The following is a 26,383-nucleotide window of genomic DNA, read 5'->3' as shown; positions in this document are numbered from 1 at the left end:
GAGATAACATATAATAATGTTTAAACATTAGTGAGATAACATATAATGATGTTTAAACATTAGTGAGATAACATATAATGATGTTTAAACATTAGTGAAATAACATATAATAATGTTTAAACATTAGTGAGATAACATATAATAATGTTTAAACATTAGTGAGATAACATGATAATGTTTAAACATTAATGAGATAACATATAATGATGTTTAAATCTTGCTAGAGGTTAAGACATTTCAAGTTTAAAAGTTAGCAATGAAAAACATGCATTGCAAAGTCCTGCTCTTAGGTTGGTGGAAAAATATCATTTTTTTACATTCAACTTTAAAAGATCAGAACTCCTTTCATAATAAACTTTATTAATGGAAAAAAGATCAGAACTCCTTTCATAATAAACTTTATTAATGGAAAAAGGAATCATTAGAATCAACACATTTTTGCCAATGAGAAACAAGTTTATTTATCCCATTCACATAGAAGCCTGGAGTTCTGGAAGCGATGAAGTCATTGAAGGGTGATTTGGCATCATCTTGGTTTTTGAAGCATTTTTCACGCAGGAAGTTATCGAGATGCTTAAAAAAGTGATAATGGGTGGACGAGAGATCCGATGAATATGGTAGAGTCTTGTAGCCCAATTCGCTCAGCTTCTGCAGAGTCAGTTGAGCAACATGCGGGTGAGCGCTGTCATGGAGGAGAATTGGTCCCTTCATATTGACCAATCTCAAGCGTTGGCGCGCTTCTGGTGTATTTCATCAATTTGTCAGCATTACTTCACCACCGTAATTGTTTCACCTGGATTCAAGAAGCTGTGATGGATGAGACCAGCTGCAGACCACCAAACAGTCACCATAATATTTTTTGGTGCAATTTCAGCTTCGGGAAGTGTTGTGGAGCTTCTCTGGCATCCAACCACTATGCTGAACGTCGCCGGTTGTCATAGAGGATCCACTTCTCATCACACGTCACAATCTGCTTGAGAAATGGGTTGTTTTTGTTGCGCAGAAGGAGCATAGAAAACACCTCAAAACAACGATTTTTTTTTTTATTATTGTTCAATTCATGCTTTTTTGACTTTGTTTTAAACCTCGAGTTCAACAGCAACTTCTCATGTGGTTTTGTGAGGATTGGTTTCAATTAAGGCTTTCAAATATTTGTCATCAACTGCAGTCGGCTGGTTGCAACTGTCTTAATCTTCGAGGCTCTTGTTACTATTGCAAAATTTCTTGAACCATCATTGTGCTACACATTTATTAGTGGTTCCTGGGCCAAACACATCATTGATATCGCAAGCTGTCTTGGCAGCTTTTTGGCCTAGTTTGAACTGAAACAAGAAAATCGTGCGAATTTGAATTTTGTCCAGGCTGTTGAAAAGCCTGCAAAAATGAATGAAGAGATTGAGAACGGTAACAAATAACACGATTTGATAGAGCGAAAAACATGCTTCAAAAAGTGTAGTATCTGTTCTTACTACATGTTTGTAACTTTGTGATACAAAGTGAGGGATCACTTTTCTGTATTAATTTAATGTAAAATTATCACCCACTTTACAACCAGTCAGTCTCAAAGCCATTCAAGTCATTCTCCAAATCATTCAAGTTGTTTTTGAATGATTCCAGTTATTTTTTAAGCATTCAAGTTATTCTTAAGGTCATTCAATTCATCCTTAAAGTCATTCTAAGTCATTTACTTTTTATTTATTTAAGTCATTTCAGCCCATTTTCGGTCATTTTAGTTTATGTCAATCCTACATTCACGCATTCATTCATTACACGAGAGCATGCGACTAATGGCTATCGGCCTTGTTTTTCTTTGAGGGGAGTAGTAAATACTGGTCATGAATGCTCTTTAGGCATTCAATAGCTACACCCAAGATTAAGCTCTTCTTTGGTGAGGAGGCAGGAAAATGTCTATTCTCAATAAAGCTATATTTAAAACTACTATAATACTTAGTTTTGTTCATAAATAGACACCCACTGTATGATACCATGCGCCAGTTTAAAAAAAATTTAAATTTGTACATCTGAATTTATAATTTACTAGGGGGGGGGTATCCGGCGTTGCTCGGGTATTTGGAAGTAAATCAAAACTCCAGAGGGGGGGGGGGTGTAAAATAAAAAAAAAAAGTTTTGCTAGGTGAGTATGAGGATCGAACCCGAACCCTTGAGGCGAAGTTGGAAATTAAAGTGTGAAAAAAAAAACGTGCGATGTTAACAATTGGGCCATCGCGAGATACTAATGGAAATGCGTTAGAATTTATTTAATTACTTAGAATTGGCAGGTGCACATTTTAATGACTTAATGAGGTCAACTTTGACTGTGGGATAGTATTTCATTTACTGCGGAACGCTTTTTTTTATTTTTATTTTCCCAAGATGTTGGTGGGGGGGACCAGCTCCCCTTGTCCAAATTGAATAGAAATTGTTTGATATAAGGAAAATATTTCCACATTGATCAAAGCTGATTGCTGCCGGACATTTCCGGCTATCGCCGGAAAATACCACCAGAATTAGTGTCGCTTTTATTATATGAAAAAGCCTAATCCACGTGCGTCGAGTGACAAATGTTGAATATTTATCTTCCAGAAGTCGAACAAATTAAATAGACAGGCGAGCTCCGTTGTTAACTCAGAGATATTATGATTTCTATGTGATATAAAAAGTTTTAAGAAGTTGCGACCGCTTCTCTGAAAAAAGCCTTTCTTGGACATACACAAAAAGTGAACATACATACACACACACATTTTCGCTTTTATATATATAGATAGCTTATGGTAAAGAGATACATCAAATTTGACTGCATAATCAGAAAGGGCACACAGTTTTACATAAGAGTGCCAAGTTTCATGAGAATAGCTTGAAAAATAAATAAATGGTGGTGAAATTACCGAATTTCTTGAAATGTTGAGGTCAGTAATTCAATTCTAAAGAAAAATGTCCATAGAAAAGCTTAAATTTTAGCACTTAAAATTCTCATAACTTTTGAACTACTGGTGGGATTTGCATAATTCAAACGGTTTTAAGCATCTTTTACATAGCCCTTTTCATGCAAGTTGATAAAATAACAATTATCTAAAAAGAAAAAAATCAACTTGTAATGCTAATAATATGCCCTTTCAGTCGATATGGCCACTAATAAAATCTGATGAGACCCAGGTAAACTCAGTAATGAGAGTTCCTCAACTGTGAACTAATAAAATGTAGAGGGAGATCGAACCTTAAACACAGTTAGTGGGTGTTTTACCACTGAGAATCTGATCCCTCTAGATCTGACCAAAATTCATTGACACAGTAAGTACCCCAGAGTCAGAAAAATATTTTTATTCTCTGCATAGAATCAAATCGTCCATGTTCAAGTTTTTTTGTTTTATTTTGCTTTGAATATAAACCACTTTTTAAAATGTATGGGAAAAATGAAGAAAATAATATTAAATAGATTATGTACAAAGCAAGTCAAAAGTTTTGCAATATTTTCGAATTTATGAGGCATGCTTTAATGGTGAGATGCTAAGCTTGTTTGACATTTCCTATGTTTAACTCATCAAATTTGATTCCATGACTGCAAGTATGACTTTATCAAGCAGTTTTAGACCTATATAACCTTGTCTGATTGATGAATTTCTTGAAACCTGAGGAAAATATCCTGGAACCATCTGGTAATTAAGTGATCATTCACCTTTCATGCAAAGTGTAAGGTTCTACAACTTGCTGAGCAATGATTAATTAATGGCGATTAATTTAAGAGACAAGGGGGCATCCAAAAGTAATGCCTCCTATTTTTTATTCTGCCCAAAGGATCAGAGGGGATCGCAAATTGCAATGTTATTATGACTTAACTTATACATTCATGACCCGAAAAGTTCATCTCTCTGTTGCAGATACTGACTCTGTGAGATTAAGAAAGCCATGGAAATGTGTCAGAAACAGATGTGCAATTAAATTCATCCATGCAGAAAAAATTTCACTAATCAACATTCACCAGTACCTGTTAAACGTTTATGAAGCCGAAGCAGTTGATTTCAGCACAATTAGAAGATGGGTTCATTGATTTCAAAATGGCAATAGAAATGTGAGTGACAAAGCACAAGCCAGACTTTTATAACAGACATCATTCATCGCTGACAAAAATGTATTGAGAACGATAGTGACAATGTAGAAAAATAAGGTCACTCATTTGAATGGTACCACTCCTGTTTTCATAGCTTTTCACCATTTTAGTTTTGAGGCTTTATTTTTTGTGGAATGAGCCTCATAACAGTTTCCCTCACATGAAATCTGGATAAAAAAAGCCAGTGTTGACTCAGCACTACCTTGTTCTGATATAAATAAGATGGTGACAGCTAAAATAGCTGATGGACCACTGTCAGGTTTAGCCTGAAAAGATCACCGAGTGAATGTTTGATGCAATCGAATGCTTGAAGAGAAAAACTTGAGGTCGCTACTCAAATTGGGATGGAGTAATTTGTGATGCGGTCAAGCTATTAGAAATATTAAGCTCCTCCCATCTAGATGTTTGGAGGTGAGAATGTTTTTATGGCATTATAACCCAGTTAAAAATCAAAGAATAAAATTTTCCAAATCAGATTAACACTTTATGACCTGGTAAACTAATTCATTCAGTCGTAAATAAATGAATATAAGAGCATAAATAAAGTGGGAATTGATTCAAACACGCCTTGTACATATTAGTTCAGTATCTGGGTAGATGCCAGACACTTTCAGGTTGCAACTGTTCATTGCTTACATTCAGTATGTCTTCATCTAAAATTAACAATAAATATTTTTTTAATCATCTACATCATAATTCAGGTCCTAAAGAGTAAATAGTCACATTGTATTTCAAGATATCCAACACTGCAACTTTTTGACGCTGTTAGCATCTCGAGATAATTCGGGGAGACATTAACATGAATGGTCATGGTGTGTGTTTCAATTGTTAACTCAATCAAACTGTTTCCTGGTGGACATTACATTTAAAACGTTACAAAGTATAAATCACAATATGAGGTTAAGTAAAATAATAAAAACAAAAGTTGTGAATGTTAATGTTTACGGAATTCATAAGTTAATAAATTACAGAAAAAAAACAAGTGAATCATGCATGGTCCCCCATGAGTGCACAGTGAACGAGGCACAAAAAAAATGACTAAGTTCAGCATTTGCCCACCTCCCCCCATTTAGCCCCAAAAGTCCCCAGGGGGCGTCAAATCCTGGTAAAAATGAACAAACGGTGTAATTTTAGGCCTTAACATATTTAAATTTGAGTTCAGCATCATGCAAAACTGCTAAATAGACATATACAGGAAATTTTAGACAAATATGGTAAAATAGTTCCAAAAATGGAGTGCTTTTATTAGCGCTAAAAGAGCCCCGAGGTATAGACAAACATAGTATAGACAAACAAAATTATATAGAAATCAGTTAGTTACAACTTTTCAGAAAGTTTTATAAAAATCCAAGGCATCAATTTTTTTTAATAAACACAAAAGTGTCTATTTTAGCCATTTTAGCCCGAAAGGCACTCTCTGGGGGGGGGGGGGGGCAACCAAAGTTTTCCTGGAAACTCCGTTCTGTTACTTTTTTACTCATATTATGTTTAATGTTTGTGCAAAATTTCCAAAAATTCCAAGGTGTAGTTATTGAGAAAAGTGCGGACAGACAAACAAACGAATGGATGAACGGACAAGGGTGAATATACAGGACCATCCTCCTCTTGTCAGGGGACGAAAAAGTTAAATTAAATGCTGTGTTGTCCACAAGCAATAATTCACTTAAAGTGTTTTGTTATAATGTTGACTACTATACGAGAAACTTGATGATGCCCAGAAGCAATGAAATAATGACGAAGCATTATATTTGGTAAATGATAAATTATGTAAGTCAGGAGTCTCAAAACTACGGCTTGTCAAAGTCTTGAATCCTGCTCACGGAGCTCTTATGGAAAACATAAAAATATTTATGCAAAAAATTTTTAAATGGAAGCATGTGAAAATAGTGTGATGGTTTTTCTTTTTGTTTAGAAAATGATTAAAAGAATGAGATTTTAGAGAACCAGTTTCACTACAAAACAAAGAAGTATAAAACACAACTAGGTCATTTTTTTTGTTTTGGCCGGTGTAGCTCTAAAAGTCAGCAATATGCCCCCACCCTGAAAACTTTGGAGACCCCTGGTATAAGTTAATTTCAAGTGCTCAATATTCTAGATAAAGCAAGTGTGTTTAAACAGCATGTTTCCCAAGAGCAACAATTCCATTGTGTTTAACCTTTATCCTGCCGATCACAGAATTTACATTCAGATTTAATTTGTTTTTTTTTTAATATAGCTTTATTATAGTTTGGAGAGTACACAATGTTTGAAGTTTATGTGAAAACAATATGTATGAACTCTGAAAAAATTTAAGTTAGTTTAGCATTTGATAAGTGGTGACTACCAAGTAAAAAAAAAAAAAAAGTACAAATTTGGGATAAAAATCGAATTTGAAATAAAATTATGGCTTTTACACTATTTCAAAAATTGTTTCATTTAAGTTACAAATGAAAAAATACAGCCTTACATTTGGTAAGTAGTATACAATAATCCAAAAGTGCTCAATATCCTAGATAGAGCATGTATCTTTTATAATACAGTATTATACAAAGTGGTATATGTTAACTCAAATAATTCTTAATACCTTAGGTAGAGTAGGTGGGTGTAATAATATAATATTACACTTAGTAAGCGATACATACTGAATTAGAAAATGCTCGTAATATGTGTAAAATAGATTATTAAATTTGGTCAGTGGTATATGCTGAATCAAAAGTGCTCAATATTCGTCATAGAGCTGGTGTGAATAATTATACAGTTACATTTGGTAAGTGGTATATTGTGAATCAGTAGTGCTCAATATCTTTGATAGAGCAGGTGTGTGTAATAATACAGTAGTACATTTCCTATGTGAAATATACTTAATAGAAGATAGCGTTGCCAAGGAATACACTAAAACAAAAATTATTCAAGGGGAGAGAGGAAGAAGAGTAACTTGGTATTGTTCAAAAATACATTCAAGTGGAGATCGTGTTCTGGTTTCTACTTTCCATCAATACACCCCCACCCCACTACCCATTCTTCTTCAACAACGTTTCTGAAAGAGAGGTTTGATTCTTTCTGCCTGGCTGGCACAAATGTGTGGCCAACTAAAGATCTGGGCGACAACAATTAAGGACGACCTGGTGGTACTATTGCGACCACAAGTTGTTGGTCTCTGGTATTGAAATCAGGAGTGGTTAGTCATTTCGTGTGACCTGGCCCAGGATCGTCAAAACTGGACCGCGATGGTTCAAGACACAATTTGTACTCAGGAGGAAGCTGGCTCAATATGACCAGGATGATAGCCTTTGCAAGTACAAGTAATAAAAATACATTAAATAAATATAAACTTCTGTAGTTAGATATGCATTAATTTGCATATCAAGGAGTCGCCAGCCCTGGAGGGACATTATAAAGAGATGTGGTCAACACAAAAGAGACGAGACGTAGTGAAAAGACATGCGCATGATGGCAATATATTTTTTATATATCTTTTATCCTAATTTGACCACAACTTCATTATATTATTAAGAAAGGGAGCGTGGCAAAAATTCAGTGTTTCCCTGAAGCAATAACTTCAAAACTGAAGGCTGTAGTAAATGACTTACATCATTATTATTCTTGCTCACTAGATCTTCATCAGAGATTGCTCACTCACAATAAGCCTTCCCAAGATTCCAGTTCACTTTGCACCCATCCAGTGGAGGTCTGGTTAGTGCTTTTTTAACCTCAATCTTTCCGACCTCTTTGATCCTTTGTGACTATTTTGTGTTGTGCCAGTTGATACCAACACTACACTACTTGTTTTGTTGAGAACATTATTTCCCTCTCCTCACTAGACCATTTTAAAATGTTATAGTATATCTTTCTCTTGGGTCTCTTGTTCTTACTGGATTCCAGGACAAGAATTCATTTTCAAGATGGTAGAGTATCCAGCTTCGTGCTATTACCTGAGATAACATCACTTCGAGAAGGTGCACTATTCCTTGTAAAAGCCAGTGTTGAATAGCCATACCAAAGAGATCTTACTAGGCTCTGAATACTGTGATTTGGAATATTTAGTCAGGGTTTATTTGTAGGGAGAGTATCTTCATGGCAACCAAGAAAGCTAACATGCTTACCAATTGGTTTGCCTCAAACTCTACATTGGACCCAGCAAACCACTTGCTCCCTGATTTTCCTTTGCAGACAGAAACCACATTAGATGATCTAAAAATCACCCCTTCTCAAGTACATGACATCATAAAAACCTAGACACCTCAAAAGCATGTGGACCTGATTTCATCCCGGCTGTACTATTAAAGAAATGCTCCGCTGAGGTTGCTCCAGTTCTCTTCAAACTCTTCAATAAATGCCTTAAGGAATCTTGCTTTTCTAACTGCTGGAAAACTGCTTCTGTGGTACCAGTTTACAAGAATTCTGGCGAAAGAATTGACCCATTAAATTATCACCCCATTAGCCTCCTCCCTCTTTTCGTAAAAATATTTGTGTCCATGATTAATCAAGCCCTAGTCCACGACCTCACAGTGGCTAAACTTCTGTCTGACCAATAATATGGATTTAGGCAAGCCTGTTTTATTGCGGATATCCTAACTGTAATCTCTAAACGTATTTACCATGCACTGGAAAAAGCAGAGGAAGTCAGAGCAGTAGCCCTAGATATATCTAAGGCTTTTGACAGGGTATGGCATGAGGGTCTTCTAAGGAAAATAAGATCATATGGTATTACTGAACAAACACTTAACATAATTAAATCCTTTTTAAGTAAAGAGAAGAATCCAGGTTGTCCTTGATGGATATACATAAAAACAATATGATATAAATGCGGGTGCGCCTCAGAGATCGATCCTTGGACCTGTATTATTCCTAATATTCATAAATGACCTCCTTGATAAAACTGTCTCTGAGAGAGGTATATTTGCGGATGACACTACGCTCTATAGCAGGCATGAGGAGAAAACAAACACATATCTAAGGCAATGGCGGAAACCCTAGAGGAAGACCTCCTCCAGTCTGTAGTGGAATGGGGACAAAAATGAATGGTAACATTCAATGCTGCCAAGACTAAGTTTTTTTCCTTTAATAATTACAAGAAACCTTCTCAACCTCCAATAGCATGGCTGATGAGACATTACCTGAAAGTACTTTGTTCAAACTCCTTGCCTTAATGTTCACAGGAAACATGAGCTGGAACAGATACATAGAGGGCACTACTGCGTCTGCTGCAAGAAAGGTGGGCTCCCTCTACAGTGCTAGAAAGTTACTTACATCTGATGTATCCGGCACCTCTACAAGGCCACCATTCGCCCATTTATAGAGTATTTTTGTCATATTCGGGTTGGTGCATTTGCTACTAGTCTCTCACTCCTGGGCAAGGCACAAAGGGGAGTCACCACCCTAATAGGTCCCGAACTGTCAGCTAGGCTTCAGCCTCTCTCCCACTGACAGAATGTTGCATCCCTCTGCCTATTTTACAAGTATTTTAATGGTATATGCTCTGACGAACTACAAGCCCTCGACGTAAATACTCCTGAAAAACCTGACAAGCAGCAAAATCCCACCCCTACACAGTAGAGATCTCCAGATTCCAGAAAGCCTTCTACTCTAATACTTTCTTCCTCAGAACTGCTAGACTTTGAAACTCCCTACCGGGTTCCTGCTTCCCCAACTGTATTGATATGCAGAAGTTCAAGTGCAATGTAAACAGACATTTTGCTGCTCAACTCCCTACATAGTATCCCTGCAATTATGTCCCAGATAGTAGCCTCCTACATCAAAGTGGCACTGAGCCTTGTTTGGCGTGAAAAGGCAATACAAAAGAAATATACCAAAGAGATCTTATTAGGATCTTATAATACTCTGTGATTGGAATATTTAGTCAGAGTTTATTTGTAGGGAGAGTATCTGCATGCTAGATTGTTCTGACAAAACCCTGTACAGCGTGACCTTAGAAACTCAAGGATATTGTCAAGTAGGCATTCAATTCAATATGTGCTTTAAAGTAATTACTGAAAAGCATCTGTAAATCATCTGTTCCAATCTATTTGCATCTCACACCCAGAAGAGCAAAGTTAGACATAGATTTTAATGTGGGAAAATCCAGCTCCTATGATATTAGTAATCAAACGAAAACCTGTTGATTGAATTCGATATAAAAATTTAAAAATTGATTTAAAAAAGGTTTTAGAATGCCAATGTATAATTAGCTTATCTTATTGAAGAAACTGATACTTTGTTATCCAGTTATTTTTCTTTCTTTAACTTTCATTTATCCTACACAACACACATCGCTACGGAGATATAAGGGGCTGCTGTTAATTATAAATCATACCGGCTGGGGCATCCCCAAATCAAAGAGTTGTGTAGCAAAATATTTGTTCACATTACATTTAAATTTCTGCATGTTGTTATAATCAGAGAAACAAGAAGCAGGGAGTAAATTCCAAACGTTATCAGTTCAAGGAAAAAACTATTAGAGTAGAAAGCCTTTTAGCACCTGGAGACCCCTACAGTGTAGGGGTGGCATTCTGTTGACTAATGGGTCAGTTAAGGTGTAGTTATATTGTTGGTTGGTTGGTTGATTTTGCAGCATATCAACCTTAGTGGTCATTTAATGCCAAAATCTTTGTTTTTTTTTAATAATTATGGAAGTTATGTTAAATAGGTAATAGTGCAGCAAGTTCATTGGAACATATTTGTTAAATAAACACAGATGCAACATTGCAGTGATGAGACAGGAGCTAGAGGTTGGTAGATAATGTGAGATTTATTACATTAGAGCCTGTCCAAGAGGGAGACGCTAGTGGTTAGTGCACCAATGCTGATGCGGCAATAATACTCTATGCAAGAGCGAATGATGGATTTGTAGAGATATAGGATTATGGAAAGCGTGAGAAATTTTCTAGCTCAGTAGAGGGAGCTCATCTTCCTTGCAGCAGCCTTGGCAATATCCTCTACGTATTTGTTCCAATTCATGTTACCTGTGAATGTTAGGCCGAGGAGTTTGAATGTTGAACTCTTGGGCAGAGTGTTATCATTCGTGGCAATCAAGGGTTGGAAAGGGTTTTTTTTTTTTTTATAATTGTTAAAGGAAAGGAACTTTGTTATAGTGTAACATTGAGGACGTGCACATGACGGTTATATGCAAATACCAAAATGGTACGGAAAAAGAAAAAGACTATAAAAAGGAACGTAGAGCACATTAGAGAGGACAAGCACAAGATATAGGTGATGTCAGAGCCGTAACGAAAAGTCGCGCATGGCGGGAGAATGAGGAAATAAATGTCATTACAACAAAAAAAAAAAAAAAAGAGAACAGAGTCAAGTTATTACTTGTCCTATGTTCCTTGCGACTTACTCTGCTACAACGTGTTGGGTTCAGGTGTCTACATGTTAACACGTGTTACACCATGTGTAACCTTATGATAGAAGCATTAAATGTAACCATCTGATTTTGGTACCATTGGTGGCAATTTTCTAAGGATTCAGCCATTGCTTGGATATGTATGCATTCAAATTGCCCACATGTCATGAATAGAGTGTTGTCATCAGCGAATATACACATCTCAGGTACAATTGCATCAAAGAGGTGGTTTATGAAAATCAGTAATAACGGTCAAAGTATCAACTCCACATTAATTTTATGTTGTCTGGATGTACAATCATTGAGGACGACCTGGACCATTATTTCAGCTAAGACCTTGGTAGCGTAAACATTCATCCAGTAAGACAATATGAATCAAGTTTTTCATGCCAAACCATGTCAAAGGCTTTTGTTATATCAAATGCTATTTTCTTAGCTTCACCTGTACTTTCCAGTGTATGATATAAGCTTTCAGAGATGACCATCTGGATATCTGCAGTAGAATGGGGTTGCCAAAATCCATATTGCTGGTCAGAAAGAAGTTTAATATTTTCATGATCATAGATTATCACTAGATTGGTATACCAACCACTCGTCTAGCTGAAACCACTAGCAATAATTTCCCCCACTCTTTATCTGTGCCTTAACCCAAACGTAGATTCCATGAACAAAATTTCTTTCTTAGAACTGCACACCTGTGGAACTATTCCGTCTGCCTGCTTTCTATCTGACTACAATGTGGTCGTCTTCAAGTCCAATGTGAACAAGTTCTTGATGAGCCGTCCCCTTAAGTAATCCAATTTACCAAATTTCCACTACTAATAATTACTATGATATTATCCCATTGACTACTGTACACTCATTAACTTTTATCCTTGAGTGGCCTTCAGGCCTTGATAAGTGGTGACTCCTTTATTATAAAAAAAAATTGATGCTGATTGTGTATTTGTTTGCTGAGCATCATTCATGATGACTGTTAACATTCATTTCCTTGAAATCTTTCTATTAGGGATTTTTTTAAAAAAGATATCAGGTTATTACAAGAGGCGAGCACATAAAGATTTCAAAATCATGTTAGAGTTCCTCACAGCCATGAAGAAATTGCTGTAATGATCATTTCTTCTTTATAATAATAACTAGCATGGCTACCTGACGTTGCCCAGGGGATAGGTGTAACGAATCTATACTCCTATAAATTTGGGTTGTTTTGTCTATCGATATTCTGATTAAAAACCTTTTTTCTATCTATTTATTTATTTTTTTTTTTGGTTGTGTTTGTTTTACGGCATATCATCAACCCTTTTCAGGTTATTTAATGCCAAATCCAGTTATTTTGAAGAAAAAGTTTTTAATAGAATATATTTGTTTTTTTTCAAGTCAGTTCTATTTAACCCATTGTTGGGACCCTAATAGGTACTACCACTCCGGGTCAGAGTGGACCTGGGAGCAATGGCAATTAAAGGGTGGCTCCACACTCTCCAAAGCCTGCAAGCTGGGGCCTCACCATCAGATATAGTTTAAGGTCATATCCAGGATCTCTATTTATTTCAAAAGAAAATAAAACTTTGTTATATATGGATGTGGAATTGCATTCATCTGCAAAAGATCCAGTTTATTTACATATTCTTTTAAACATGCATTCATTAGTTTGTTTTTTTTTTTGGTTTTCTTATGTGATGATCATCTTTAGTTAACTATTACATGCAATTATATTCATACAAATATTCTACATGATTTTTATTTGCATAATATTTGCATAAAAAAGTTATAGTAAACATAAACGTCTTTCTATATCTATTTATGTATACATGTACATATTTGCTTAAAATATTTTGCCTACCAAACCCCTGTCAGTTTTTATCTACAGACATGCAACTTAATATATAGATTATTCGAACTCATGCAAAACTTTATCTTTGGGTTTTAGTTGGAATTTGCCAGGTGAAGGTCGAATGACAGCATTACAAATATGCATGTGTAACGTAATAACTATTGGTTCATATTTTAATTTTTAGCCTTGCAGCAAACATGTCTTCATAGCTCAGGCATGAACATCAAAGGAAAAAGTAAATCGTAAGCTAAACGTTTTGATTTCGATTCTCGGTGGTAGCACACAAGTCATTTTTTTTTAAAACTTTTTAAATCATTACTATATATTGGGTTCAATATAATTTATAATATAAATCTCACCAGTCCATTTAAAAGTATGTATGTATGTATGTATGTATCTATGTATGTATGTCTTATGTCAGGTCATGTCATATGCTACTGGTACCATGTAACCCAGTACTACCTGCCTCATGGTCGGGTCACCGGCGACTAAACTGGTTCCCCCACCAGACTTGTTTGGTGAGGAGGGCGGCTAGTCTCCCTGAAGGATTAAAAACAAGACCTTCCAAAGGGCGAATGAACTCTTTTTCTGGGTCAACGGCCAACTAGCACCGTGTATATTTGTGTGTGTGTATATGTGTATTGGGGTAGAAAGGGCTCCCGTAAGCTGTGGTGAAGGCAACCTTTCTAGGAGAAGCAAATCTCTGATTTAAAAAACCATAAAGCGGAAGACCATTACCCGCATTAAGCTGGTTTGCAGTTTAATTTGTTGCTGGCTATCTTGCTCTTGCTTGATCTCAACATTTTGAACCGAGAGAGAGACTTAGCTGTCGTACAAAGCTAAGACTCTGTAACATCATATTTGTATAGATACTCCCTCAGGCATTTGGGCTCATGGATTTTAAATGTCTGAGGAAGTGGCACTCGTCTGACAAGACGTTGCAATCATCATGTCTGCTGTAAACTTTCGACAGCGGCTACAGATTTTCACGAGATCGGTGTCATTTTGAAAAGGGCTCTACATTGTGAGTGAAACAGTCGCATTTGTGAGTGATTTTTCAAAGTGCCAACCAGAAATAATGAAACGCTTATCTTTTAGCGATTGTGTTTCTTTCACTGACAATCTTCCAAAGCTCATTACTGAGTGAAAAATATCTTTTCAGCTTTTTTTTATATAAAACGAACAAAGTTAAATTATTTAAACAATAAAAGTTTAATAGAACTATACTCTTTTTTTTTTGTATACGGAGGCTGTTTAAAAATATCTGAAGAAATTAGAATGTTTACACCTTCAAGTATTAACATAAAATTTGTTGTATATTTAGAATTACAATTATTAAAAAAATACAGAAAAATCTTAATGATGTACATACTCGTCACAGAATGAAGATGTCATATTCTATAAATCATGTGGATTTTGCTAGTAACTTTTCTATTTGGCTAGTAAATGAAAATATTTAGTCGTCAAAGGTCAACTAAAGATAAGTTTGTCCATAGAGCCCTGTTGAAGCTCGACGTCTCAACGACAAATATCGAAAAACTGGCCAAAAACATTAATTCCTTCACCCTCAACTGGGCAGTTTTCTACAAGGAGAGGTCGATTTTTTGCAAGTCATTGTATCGGTTGAATTGATTTTGCCCAATTTTAACATTCCGAACTTCCGGTTGCGTCATGGAGTAGTGGTAAGACGTCAGATTTTCTTTCAATTTCTTTTCCGCCTTCGCGTCATGGGTTCAAGCTTGCCTGCCTACTACCACTTTTTTTTTTTTTTTGCTCAACACACACCTCCAAACACTTGGGCAATGCCGGGCACCCAGGCTAGTATAATAAATACGAAATCTGCATTAATCAAAATATTATATTTAAGCGTATTTTACAACCAGGCAATGCCGGGCAACCTGCTAGTACTTATATATAATATGATGAACTCCCACTTGAAAATATGGTGCTTGTGCACTTTAGGGGCTGCGCTATGCTTTTAGATAAGATTTTGAACTTAAATTCAATTTTTATGGTATCTTGTTTATTAAAAGGTAAAAGTACAGAATAGTTAATAAAGCCTTCTACTCCTTATGTTAAGAATGGCTTTCTACACAATAACATTATTATTTCAGCACGGTTTGTAAACGGCAATTCGGAAGGTTAACTCATTGTTCTAAGAGGTAATTATTTTACTACAAATTGTAACAAAAATTCATAACATCAATAACAAAAAAATATGTGACGATATTGTCTTAAATAAAACATTCGAGTTATTGTAAAAAAAAAAAAAAAAAAAAATGATTTGTCAACTACTAGAGTTACCTTCCTTAGAACAAGGAGTTAAGCTTCTGAATTGCCCTGTAAACTGCACAAGTATGGAAAATATTCTATGATTTTTTTTTTTTTAATTTTTCCAGGTATTTTTGGTATTATTTTACTTTAAGACCCGCCTCACATTCGTATAGAAAAATATTTTTTTTTGTAGATTTCTGTGTGCTTTAAAAGAATATGATAACCGTTTCTGTCGCAAATTTACCGTTTGCATGATATTAACCACCTGAACCCTTGAACTATTTTCCGCCATTTCACAGCCTTTGTTTATGCTATGTGCGTGCACACGGTAGCATAAACGAAAGCTGTTAAGTGTGCACTCGCATACTAAACTGCCTTCTCACATCGCGTAGTAATCTTTGGCGAAAAATTTGAAATTAGATGAAAAGCAAGTAGTTTTCCAGATATAAAGCAACGTAATTCTATCTTATAAGTGGTGACCATTTCTGTACGTGCAAGCGCACACATATATTTGACACACGCACTTACGCATACAGGAATGGCCACCACTGATAACATATAGAATTACATTGCTTGATATCCGCAAAACTTGTCTGCAGCAAACATATGTGCACTTACGCATACAGAAATGGCCACCACTGATAATATAAGGAATTATACGTATCTGTATACAGATTTTTCTTTATTTTTTAATTTCCTCGTGTCTTCATTGAAAGATGAAAGCAGAAAACAAAAACCTTTTAGCCAATAAACAAACAAAAAAATGCCCTCTCATTGGGTAGCCAGAAAGTGGGTGCTCATTTTAAGTTAAAGGTACTCATGCATGCACTTATTGATCCGTGCTGAAATGATAACATTATTTAAAAAACCATTCTTAACATGGGGAGGAGGGGGGGTATTTTGTACCTATTCTGTACTTTAACCTTACAAGTGAATAAAAAACATATAAAACTTTAATTAAACTTGGAAAAAAAATAGCCCTGATCAGTCTGCACCAAGTTAAATTTAGATGGAAAAGTGATCACCCACTTTTTGGAAAGGTAATTTCTTCATATCATAAAAACTAATTCTCTGCGACAGAAACGGTTAGCAGTTTCGTTTTTAGCACGCCGAAATCTACAAAAAAATAAATAAATAATATAAAATTTTACCGGATTTTTAAGGTGTATACGTGTAATCGCAAGGAAAAAAAACTAAATAATCCAAAAAATCAGTATCTCTTTTTTTTATTTAATTTTTTTTTTTTTTTTTTTGTCGACAACGTGGGGAAAAGGATACAATTTGACTAAAAATAACGTTTTCGAATTGTTTTATTTACATTTTAACTATTATATAATATATATATATATATATATATTAAATAAAAATATTCCAAAAGAAACTTAATTAAAAAAAAAAAACTTGTTTTTTTGTTTTTAGGTTTTTTTACTTTATATTTTTCATGACATTCGTTTGACTAGATTGACTTATTACAAGTTTTTATTTTATTAATGACAAATAGGACGAAATGAACACAAGAAGTTGATCGCATTTGTTTATCATCAGAACGAACAATAGGTTAAAAAAAAAAAAAAGTTGCTGAATGAATGAGGACGTGGATGCGTTTTACTTTTTTATCGGCGAATAATAAGTAACAGCTGATGTTGTATATAAGTAAACGGCGACATTTCGACAGCAACAATATATATACATATACTCCAATAGTAATGACTATTATCTGTCAATACTCAATTGACAACCAACCGATGTGTGTGTGTGTGTGTGCGCACTATTGAAATAAAATTCAAATATAAATCTCAATAACACAAAATAGTTCGATGCTTTTGATATACCAATTCATATGGAACTGACACTCAGAACTTAGTTCAATATTTCGCGATATGAAGTTTGAAACATCGAGTTTTGAGCAAGCGCTTCCAATTAAAAAAAATATATATTCATATAATATAAAATATGACTATTGGTAATTTTAAAATACAAATTCAACTCTAAATTAAAATTATTTTAAATCTTACAAGATTTTTATTTCTATGGAGTGGGCAGCTTGCTTTTAGAACCTATTTTCAAAAAAAAAGAAAAATGTACGGAGGTCTCTAATTGATAAAATTAACGCAATAAACAATAGCAAAAAAGTTGCTCCCTTGAACTAAGCGTTTTTTTGGCATTCATAAAAATTATACACAAGTAAGACATAAAATGATGACGTCACTAATACTGCGTAAAACGTTGGTGATCTTGTACAAAAATTCGGAGGTGCCTACATATTAAAGAGCCGAAACAATTGTACGTTTGTATAATAAATAAAAGTGAAACTTGTTTGAGATGAAAATAAAAATGAGTATCTGCTCCCTGTGAAGCTATATATATATATATATATATATATATATATATATATATGGGGTATTTATTCAGGCTGAAAGCAGGATATGTAGAAAACCGTAATAGTGAAAAAGAAAATAAACATCAACAAAAAACAAATAATCGAAGACAATATTTGTAATATTAATCTTCACAGTTATCTATTTATCTTTAATAAAAATCTTTCTCGAAAAATATAAGTAAATCTAAAACTTACTGTTAATATTAACAACATTTTGGATGATAGACAAAAACATTAATGGTACTTCTGCAGTTTACGAACCGTACTGAAATAATAACGTTATTATTTAGAAATTTATCCTTAATGAGGGGCTTTCATTAACTATTCTGTACTTTCACCTAACAATTAAATAAACAAAAAATACCGTAAAACTGAATTTAACTCGAAAATCACATCGAAAATATTCGCACGCACGGTCTGTATTCTGGAGAAGTACCGAAATCTTATATATCACCTGGGGCATATGATTTATTTACCTGGCATTTATTTCGATCGTTTAGTTCTAACAGCATTTTTGTCATTAATGCAAAAGAAATTAAAATCAATCAGTTAAATTTCCTTTTTCGAATAAATTATTTTATCATTAATGGTTCAAAATAAATTAATACATATTTTTTAATTGTTTTTAATGGAGGATGTAATTTCAAAGTTTCGTTTTTGCTTAACTTGATCCTAAGAGATTTCGGGAGTGAGGGGGGAATTCGGGAGTGAGTGAGGGGGGGGGGAATGCGTAACAACAAAATTTATGTTACGCTGGTTGTTACATGTAACAAAATTGAATCTGCTTGTGTAGATTTTCTATTTTTGTTTTTACTTTGACATACTTTTCAGTATTCGTTTTTATATTTCAGTTCGGAACTTGTGTAAATTGGTGATCGTTTTTAAGCAACGCATATGAAAATATTATTACGTGTCATGTCGAAATTAGTATAAACTCCAAAAATTACGAAAACTGATCCAGTAGAAAAAGAATTACAAGCAAAATTAGAATTTATCGAAGTATCGAGTTTTAACGTGTTTTAACGTGGTATATTTATGCGATCAATTCAGTATGAAAAACTGATTCGATTCATCTCCCTTGACTAAAATTAAGGACCTGCCATTTTTAAACACAAAATGTTATGGATGAAATCATGGATGATTTTTTTTTGTTAAAATAACACATCTTCTACCGAATCATTTTTCACAATTTTTGGAGTTTGTACTAATTTCGACATTACACATAAGTATGTAACAATGTTTTCACATGAAACACGTTAGTTTAAAATATCACAAATTTGCACAAGAACTAAATTGAAATATAAAAATAGTATTTTCAAGTTAAATTCAATTTTTACTATATATTGTTAGTTGAAAGTACAGAATTGTTACAAAACGCCCTTTCTATCCCATGTTAAGAATGGCTTTCGAAATAATATTATTTCAGCATAGTAACATAGATGCAAGATGCACAAGTATCATTTTGGGTGCATACCTACCCATTTTTTTTTTTTTTTTACCCCAATAATCCTAAACTAATCTTAACTTTATCTTAAGTTTTTGTCCGGTTCAAAAATTGTACCAATACCATTTTTTTTTTTTTTTTAGTTAAGTTTAATTATCCCGGTATCATTTGATTATTATAGTGCTTATGCAGGAAAATTACCATGCTATTTTTTTTAATAGTATTTAAGTTAAATTCAAATTTTATGATTTTTTAGGTGAAAGTATAGAATAATTAAAAAAAAAAACACCCTCCTCTCCCCGTGTCAAGAATGGCTTTAACATTATTTCAGCACGGTAACAAAAGTGCTTAAGTACCCTTTTGTTTATTAAATTGTTAGGTGAAAATAAGAATAGTTACACAACTACCACCCCATGTTAAGAATGGATTTCTAAATAACGTTATTACTCCAGCTAGATATCTTCTCTGTATAAGTAACTAAATTATTGATTTGATCAAATTGTTTTAAAACTAATTGTTAAGTTAATGTAGCTTTAATCTCCCCCTCTTAAATTATAGGCTGTAAGTAGGAGCTTCCAAAATGGGGTTGTTCAACCATTTAATTAAATAACGATTTGCTCAGAATTTGAAAGCCAGTTTAAATAACTGGTACTAGTGCACTTTTGCCACCGTGCTAAAATAATGTTATTTTGAAAGCCATTCTTAACATGGAGAGGGGAGGGTGTTTTGTAACTAACAGTTCAATAAAGAAAAAGACATTGTGAAGCTTGAGTTTAACCTGAAAAAACTATTTAAAAATAGCGCGGTGGCAAAAGTGCACAAACACCAAAATACTGCAAAATACTTTCTATTCGACAGTTTAAATGGTTCCAAACTGTTTTCATATGTTTAAGGGTCATGGAATGTTTTGTTTTTGTTTTTTCGACTATTAACAAAAGATTAAAATGCTTGATTTGTTTACAACGAAACCAAAACGCATTCTGATGGAATTAATTTCGTAGTTATTTTTTTTTTATATAGAGATTTTTTTTTTTCGTATTACTACTTCGTGCAATTGCGTTTTTTATTTCAATAAACATCAATTAATGTGTAAGTCACTTAGAGGCGAGATGCACAGCCATATGAGAGGTGATCACACCATTTTATTAATACCAAGATTAACAAAGTAAATAAATAAAACTGAAAACCAGCATATGGACCGGGACCATCTTACGATAACAACAAATCTTTAATTAATGACTTTAAGAGATCATTACAGAAACCGAACCCAATTTTTAAACAATAACAAACAGAAATAGAGAAATTATCAGTAAAGCCGAAGAAGCCAGATGTCATTTCTCTATGGAGTTTTTTTTTTTTTATGAATGTTAATAAGAATAATAATACTTGTTTTTTTAATCGACTGTCGGTCACTTATTCGAATTTCGATTACCCCTTTCCCTTAAAACAAACAAAAAATGGGTCCACGGAAAAGAAATAACTCACCTGTAATAAATACAGTAGTAAGAATCGGAAATTCCACGGCCAACAGGTGTAAGTTAAAAAAAAAAAAAAAAAAAGTCACGGCTCCAACAAGTCGTACATGGCGCAGACGTACGACTATCTTAACAGGGATAGCAGCCGTTGCGTACGGACACCATCTTGGAAACCGGAATTTGTCGAATGTTGACGGAAACAAACGAATGATCGTGTGCAACTCGTCACCTACGGATGGCCGTACGTAACATAAAAAGGTTGGGGGACTAGAAACATTTTATTAGAAAGTACGGAAGGCAGTTTCATTACCCAAAATCACATATTAATTCCCTTAAAAAAAAAAAAAAAAGAAACATAATAATTAAATCCAGTATCAAATATTGTACACTTTATAAAATCTCTAATGGGTACTATGGAGACGATAAAGAAAATGTCCAGAAAGAAAAAGGATGTACTTTTTAAAGGTTATATTTAAAAAGTTTAATCAGGAACAGAAAAAGAGAGAGAAGGTAAAGAAATTCAAAATGGGTTTCAGAATAGAGGCCGCATCGTTTTTACTTTCTATTTATTATGATTAATTATGCCCTAATATAAAGTCGCTTATTGTTTATGGTAAAATGTATTTCGGCAAGGATTTCATTACTCCCAAAGGACTAATTTTTATTTTAGATGTTTTCGTACACAAAAAAAAAAAAAAAAAAAAAAAAATAGTAAATCGAATCGTCTCGAAAAACGCGGACAGAATAAGTTGACCGGTAAAAGAAAAATGTCCGATAAAAAAATAAATAAAATAGGGGAGATAACTCTAAGGTCTAACCAGTTTTTCTTGTAACTTTTAAAATGTTTTACTTCCCTTATGATTATTGCCATTTGTTCTTCGGTTATGGTGGCAATTTGTTAACTCGGTTCAGTAGAAAGAAAGAAAGAAATATATATATATATATATATATATATATATATATATATATATATATATATATATATATATATATATATATTGCTCAATCGTAAAATACGCTTAAATATATTTTAATTAATGCAGATTACATATTTATTATTATATTATACTAGCATGGGTGCCCGGCGTTGCCCGGGGATTTGGAGATGTATGTTGAGCAAAAAAAAAAGAAGAAAAAAAGTGGTCAATTTTTTTTAACTTTGACCCCTATTATGACCCCTTAAAATTTATTGTTTTGGGCTCATATAAAGTTATTAAGTTAGATAAATGTCCAATGAACCTGTATAACCTATATCTAAAATTTCAAGTGTTTAGACCGAAAATTGTCGGAGGAGTTTGGTAGAGTTCTCAAAGGTCAAATCGTTAAAACTTTGACCCCTTAATCGCCAAATTTCTGTCCGAAAACCGATCACATCGATTTTCCCAAATCTCAGTACCCTGTATATCAAATTTCGAGTCTGTAAAATTAAAATTGACAGAGTTATTGCGTAGAGAAATGTACAGACACAGACAGACAGACAGACAGACACTTTCACTTTTATATATATGGTCTACTGATGGTCTACTTGTGATGCATGTCTGATGCTCTGCATAACCTCTTGTTTAGCTCCCCCTTACCTAAACTGAAACTCTTTAAAAAATATGACGACAGTACAATCTAAAAATAATCTTAAACCAGGCTTAGGGTCAAACAAATTCAACTTGCCTCCTCCCTTGAGGCTTGCATTCACAAATATCCGTGGGCTTAGAACTAATTTAGCTGATGTTGAAGCATTTCTCCTAAAAAAATACCCCGGATATCTTAGCACTAAGTGAGACTAACCTACACTCCTCCATCCCCTCTAACTACTTTAACATGCCTGGATATCTCCCACTCTGCTGTAAGGACTCTGACAGACATATGCACAGACTTGGAGTTTACATTCGTAATACTCTTCCCTTGACTAGAGAAACAAACCTAGAATCGGATGATCAAGCCTTTACGTGCTTTAGACTAAACATGCAACATAACATTAGCTACTTTTACTTTCTCTACCGCTCTCCCTCGACTCAGGACTGCACCATAATAAAAAAAAGTCTCTAACAGCATAGACACAGCACTCTCCCTCGATACTAGCACCCAAGTACATGTATTTGGTGACTTTAATGTCCACCACAAAAACTGGCTTGGATTCTCTACTTACACAGATGCAGCGGGCAGCACAACTCATAGCTTCTCTATATCTCACTCCCTATCACAAATTGTTATGTTTCCAACCCGTTTCCCTGACCAGGAAGAACAACATGCATCACTTCTAGATCTGTTTTTGACCACAGTTTTGGATGATTGTATAATGAATGTCGACAGCCCACTTGGGAACGCTGATCATGCAGTGATAATGGTTGAAATCGCCCTAAACTCTAGACACAAAACTGAAGAGCCAGTGCTCAAAACAACGAGATATTATAAAAAGGCTGACTGGGAAGCCATCAGAGATCTTATCAGAGATGCCCCATGGGGAAATATTTTTTCTCTTCCTGCTGAACAGTGCGCAAACGAGACCACTGAATGGTTCAAAACTGCAATCGAAGCACATGTTCCTATGCGGAAATTTTATAGTAAGCCCCACTCTCCCCAGTGGTTTACTTCGACTTGCGCAACTGCCATTGCTCAAAGGCAGCATGCATACCACAGATTTAACCGACATAAGTCCAGTTCAAACAGACAGAAGTACATAGAAACTAGAAGTAATGTTAAGAAAGAAATAGCGACAGCTAAGAGAGAATTTATGGAAACCACTAAAAAACGCATCAAAGCACAAAAACTAGGAACTTGTGACTTCTGGAAAATCTACAACAGTGTAGTAAATAATGGGCAATCAACAATTCCCCCACTAACCAACAATCACGAAGTTGTTTGCTCAGCAACCGACAAGGCTAATATGCTTGCCAATCGGTTTGCCTCAAACTCCACACTGGACCCTTCCAACCACCCCCTGCCTAACTTTCCTATGCAGACAGATGCCACGCTAGACGATCTGAAAATCACCCCTGCTCAGGTGCATGCTATCATAAAAACCTTGACACTTCAAAAGCATGTGGACCTGATCTCATCCCAGCTGTGCTATTAAAAAAGTGCTCAGCCGAAGTAGCTACAGTTCTCTCCAAACTCTCCAATAAATACCTTAATGAATCTTGCTTTCCGGGCTGTTGGAAAACTGCTTCTGTGGTACCAGTATTCAAAAATTCTGGCGAAACAACTGACCCATTAAATTATCGCCCCATTAGCCTCCTCCCACTTTTTGCCAAAATATTTGAGACCTTAATTAACCATGCTCTAGTCCATCACCTTACAGATGCTTAACTTCTGACCAACAATATGGATTTAAACAAGCCCGCAGACATCCTAACTGTAATCTCTGAACGTATATACCATTCACTGGACAAAGCGGGGGAGGGCAGAGCAGTAGCTCTAGATATATCTAGGCTTTTGATAGGGTATGGCATGAGGGTCTCCTCAGGAAAATTAGACCATATGGTATGACTGGTAGAATACTTAACATAATTAAATCCTTCTTAGATAAGAGAAAACTCCAGGTTGTCCTCGACGGTCGTACATCTAAACAATATGATATAAATGCGGGTGTGCCCCAGGGGTCTATCCTTGGACCTCTACTGTTCCTGATATTCATAAATGACCTCCTTGACAAAATTGCCTCTGAGATGGGTATATATGCTGATGACACCACACTCTATAACAGGCATGACAGGAAAACAAATGAACAAATATATAAAGAAATGGCAGAAACACTAGAGGATGACCTCCAATCTGTAGTGGAATGGGGACAAAAATGGATGGTCACATTCAATGCCACCAAGACTAAACTAGTTTCATTCAATAATTACAAGAAACCTTCTCTACCACCTATAGCAATGGCCAACGACTCTTTATCTGAGAGTCCATCTTTCAAACTCCTTGGCCTAACGTTCACAGGAAACATGAGCTGGAACAATTACATTGAACGCATTGCCAGGGCCGCTACAAGGAAGGTGGGCTCTCTCTACCGTGCTAGAAAACTACTAACACCCGAAAGTATCCTGTACCTCTATAAGGCCACCATTCGCCCATGTATGGAATATTGCTGTCACATTTGGGCTGGTGCATTTGCTACTAGTCCCTCACTCCTTGATAAGGTTCAAAGAGATTCGCAAATCTGATAGGCCCTGAACTGGCATCTAAGCTTCAGCCTTTGTCCCATCGACGAAACGTTGCATCCCTCTGCCTGTTCTACAAGTATTTTAAGGGTGAATGCTCTGACGAACTGCAAGCACTTGTGCCCCCACGACGTGAGCACCCTCGACAAACCCGACAGGCTGCTAAATCCCACCCCCACACTGTAGAGATCCCTAGATGAAAAAGATCTTTCTACTCCAGTAGTTTCTTCCCCAGAACCACTAAACTTTGGAATTCCATTCCAGGTTCCTGCTTCACCAACAGAAAATTGACCAAGTCCTATCTGCTTATCCTTCAGCTAACATTCACGTATGTGGAGACTTCAATGTTCACAACGTCGAATAGTTGACCCACTCAAACAAGACCGATGATGAGGGGAGGTTCTGTCATGATTTCTCCATTGCCTATGACCTCACTCAGATTGTTCAGGAACCCACCCGTGTGCCCGAGAATGACGGCCAGTATGCGAGCCTACTAGACCTTTTTCTCACAACTTGCCCTGAACTATGTTCAGTTTCTGTTCTGTCGCCTCTTGGATCTTCCGACCACTCTGTTGTATCAATTAAGATAAAAATGAAATGTAATATGTCTCCAGACGTACCTCTCCATCGTACAGTATATTGATACACTAAGGTTGACTGGGATAGCTTCCGTACATTTATATCTGATCTACCTCTGCATTCCATGTTTAAAAAGGATGTGTCCTCTATAGTATTAGACCTGACTGAATGGTTAATTGTAGGTATTGACCGTTTCATACCCTCAAAAAAGTTTCAGCAAAAACCTAACAGCCAGCCATGGTTCTCTCCAGAATGTGCTGCTGCCATTGCGCACAGAAATCACTTTTTCCATTGCTTCCAACGTAATAGATGTATGGAAACTAAAGCCGCTTTCAGGACTGTCAGCAACCATTGTAAGAAAGTAATAAAGAACGCAAGAGAGTTATATGCTCAATCTGTTAAGTCCAAAGTAGCTGAGCAGCGGCTTGGTTCCCACCAGTTTTGGCAAATAGCAAACAGAATCCTGAACAGAAGCGTGTGCTCCATCCCAACTATTATCAATGGACCTGAGGTAATCTCGTCAGCATCAGACAAAGCCAAACTCTTTTTCAAGAACTTTGCAGCTAATTCTACCCTTTGCGACCAAGGCCGCCAACCCCCAATATTTCCTCCTTTATCAGAAAACACGCTATGTGATATACATATATCTGTACGTGATGTTGCCAAGCTAATCAAAAACCTTGATTCCAGTAAAGCAACTGGCCCTGACGGTATTCCAATTATAGTACTCAAAAAACATCAACCTGAACTAGCGCCCATGCTTACAAAACTGTTTAAACGTTGTCTTAAGGAGAATAGTTTCCCATCTCCCTGGAAA

At 35.3% G+C, this 26,383-nt stretch overlaps 1 protein-coding gene across 8 annotated transcripts in view; it reads right to left on the bottom strand.

Moving 5' to 3' along the window:
* The window catches only part of LOC145303422 (islet cell autoantigen 1-like), a 166,675-nt gene extending 145,618 nt beyond the window's left edge, over window positions 1–21,057 (bottom strand). For 5 of the 8 annotated variants that reach the window (XM_080144752.1, XM_080144755.1, XM_080144753.1 and 2 more), the window contains exon 1: window positions 20,844–21,025. The gene's annotated coding sequence lies outside the window, so the exon portion shown is untranslated. Of the gene's footprint in view, window positions 1–20,843 lie in introns of all 8 variants that reach the window. The other 3 variants (XM_080144759.1, XM_080144754.1, XM_080144756.1) reach the window with 3 other exon arrangements.
* Between the last annotated feature and the right edge of the window lie 5,326 nt (window positions 21,058–26,383).

This window comes from Euprymna scolopes, chromosome 19 (genome assembly GCF_053919585.1).
Source record: "Euprymna scolopes isolate OS-2025 chromosome 19, ASM5391958v1, whole genome shotgun sequence".
Classification (NCBI taxonomy): domain Eukaryota; kingdom Metazoa; phylum Mollusca; class Cephalopoda; order Sepiida; family Sepiolidae; genus Euprymna; species Euprymna scolopes.
Note: the sequence above shows the minus strand (reverse complement) of the source record. Positions and strands in the feature narration are given on the sequence as shown.